This window comes from Quercus lobata, chromosome 3 (assembly GCF_001633185.2).
Source record: "Quercus lobata isolate SW786 chromosome 3, ValleyOak3.0 Primary Assembly, whole genome shotgun sequence".
Lineage (NCBI taxonomy): Eukaryota > Viridiplantae > Streptophyta > Magnoliopsida > Fagales > Fagaceae > Quercus > Quercus lobata.
The window spans coordinates 66166088-66168954 of NC_044906.1; positions in this window are offsets into that span (position 1 = coordinate 66166088).

Below are 2867 nucleotides of genomic sequence, written 5' to 3' on the forward strand. Positions count from 1 at the left end.
AAATGTCTATTGGTGTAAATGAATAATTATCATCATCTAATGAAGTGCCTTTTTTTTTTCATTTCTCATGGTGGTACTGTCGATATTCTTCTTATTATTATTTACTTATTAAACATTACAACTTGTATTCTATAAAATGTTTTATGAATCTAGTCCTCTCGTAAGTACAACTTTGAAGAGGATGCATATTCTTATTTGGACACCCATTATTATAGGGTATTTCTTGATCTGCGAAATCCATTGCACTCTCTCTCGGTCTTTCTCTTTTAATTTTTAATGTGTTGGAGCCCTTGGTTTTCACAATGGTGTAAATTTGTGCAGCAATTTTTAAAAATTTACTCCTCATATTTTATACGCAATAACAGGTTTTAACTCCAAACTTGCTTAGATTGCAGTTCTAGTTAGGCACAATCTTGTCATGCAAAAAAAGTACTTTTATGTTATATATAATGTTTTCTAATCTAAGTTGCAGAGTATAAAATTCACCAAAATTTCCTCCATGCTAATATTTTTGGTGAAAGTTGTTAACTTGGTTTTTCTTTCCTCTTGGCAACTTAAGTGCTTAGGTAGGTCAAGTGTTTTTTTGCTAACAGAAGTTATTGGATTTTGGAAAAAAAAGGAAAGAAAGAAATTATAGAGAATTGACAAATAATTTCCATTTAATTTAATTCGTTCAAAATTACTTTTGTTTGATAGCTCAATACTTTACCAGGAATGGCGAAAGGGATCAATGTTCAATGGAAGCACTGTATCGATGCACAAAATTGCAGGTAAGTGGATTTTTGATAATTGAATTGTTGTCTCTCTAGTCAACATAGGAATTATTATTTTTCCTATATTTTTGTTTAAGGCTTCTATTTAATTGTTTTCGCCCTAGTTTCTTTTAAAAGTAAAATTCAACACTCAACATAGGAATTAATTTTAAAGAGGTCAAGCCATGGTACAATGGCAAGTACCTTCCATCAAAAGTGATAGATTCAAGTCCCGGAATCAACCTCTCCAATATTATGAGAGTAAGGCTGTCTATCATGATCTCTCCCAAACACTGCCAAATGTTGGAGTTTTGCGCACAACCTTTTCATTTGTGCTTATTATTGGTTTTCTTTAATAAACCAAAATGAAGTGATCTGAGATTTTGCTTTTGTTTTTGAACTTGAATTATGAATTTATTTTTTAATGTTGAGGTTTTTAAGGGATTTAATTTGGTTCCCTAAACTCTATTAAACTATTGCTCTTAATTGTGAAAGGAGTATGATTTTTAATAAGAAATTAATGATTTTATAATTTGCTCCTCTTTTGGTTGGTGGTGATGCTTAGGGTTTAAGCATATTCCAGGTGGTGAAGCCTAGAGTTTGTTTTGTTTGTCTCTTTTGTTGCTTCTTTTATCCTATTTTCCCAAATTTTCCTGCATAAATTGCACCAAATAGTCTATTAAGTCACATAGTGTACAATTTATGGGTTCTCTAACATTTGTACGTAAATCATTGGACAATAAAATTTGATCTTTTTGTTAAAACTTAAAAGAGAGCTTGTGGAGTGTGGGGGGCAAGGGCCGGGGTTCAAGTCTCCAGGAGGAAGCTTCACACATATATACATTTAGATTAGACTAGGGTAGAATTCTATCTTGTATTAAAAAAAAAAAAGTGCTTAATTGCACTTAAGCCTTAAAAGTCTAATGCTCAAAGTCCCATGGTTTAAGCTTTGCGTGAAGCTCATTTAATTTAGCACGTCCGGGCATGCTTTTTGAACTTCTTTTTGAAGAAGCATAAAGCATGCCTAGGTGTTTTTTTTATTTTATCTTGTTAACTTTATTTGTTATAAAATATATGAATCATTAAAATTAATTGCTCAAAAATGACATGGACCATTGATTTAAAGAAAGTTAAGAAACTATATTGAAGGTGCTATATTACACCAAAGAAGTTTACATTTCGAAAACACATGAACCAAGATAATTTACTATTATTGTGCTTTTTGGTCAGTCTTTTGGATACGATATACTTCTTATTTTTGATAGTTATCAGAGTTATGATTTTTACTGGTACAAGAGGATTATGTAAGATATTATGTTTGATTTTCTATGAGTAGATTGTTATCATGTTATTCATTGGTAATTGTTTGCAAATTTAGTATATGTAAATTATTAGAAATTGAAAAAACTTTATAAAAGTTTAACTTTTAAACTATGTGCAATTGTACTGTCTAATTTGAGCTAAAATAATAGGCAAAATATTATTATTATTTTGGCCTCACCTTAACCTAGGAAGCACGGATACTTCAGTTTGGCTCACGTACCCGTACCTATACCCGCATCAGATACGTATCTATAGTGAATAACTCTAGGATATCGTACATTTTCATGTGTGTGTTTCTCGGCATTTTTATAATTTTTTTTAAAAAAATGCCAATATGTCATCCCCCAATAGTGTGAGATTACCCAAACTTGTGAGGATTTTTATTTATATTTTTTTATATATTGGTTTCAATGTTAAAAATTTATCTAGTTATTTTTTATTTACTCTTTTGGATGTTGGTTTGTATTCAAACAACATTTAAAGACCATGGATTCAATTTATTATCTATTATTGGCTTTAAATTGATATATGTTTAACAATACATAAAAAATAAATGCTTAATAATATATAATAAAAAATTATAAAAAAAATATGTATTAAATAACTAATTAATATACATCTTCTTGTTGTATTGTATCCTAGTTTTTTAAGAATTTCTTTGTCATCACCACTGCACCCTTGGTGCGATGGTCACTCCACAAGTATAAGTGCTTGTGGAGTGTGGGGGGTAAGGGTCAGGGTTCAAGTCTCCAGGAGGGAGTTTCACACACATATACACTTAGATTAGGTTAT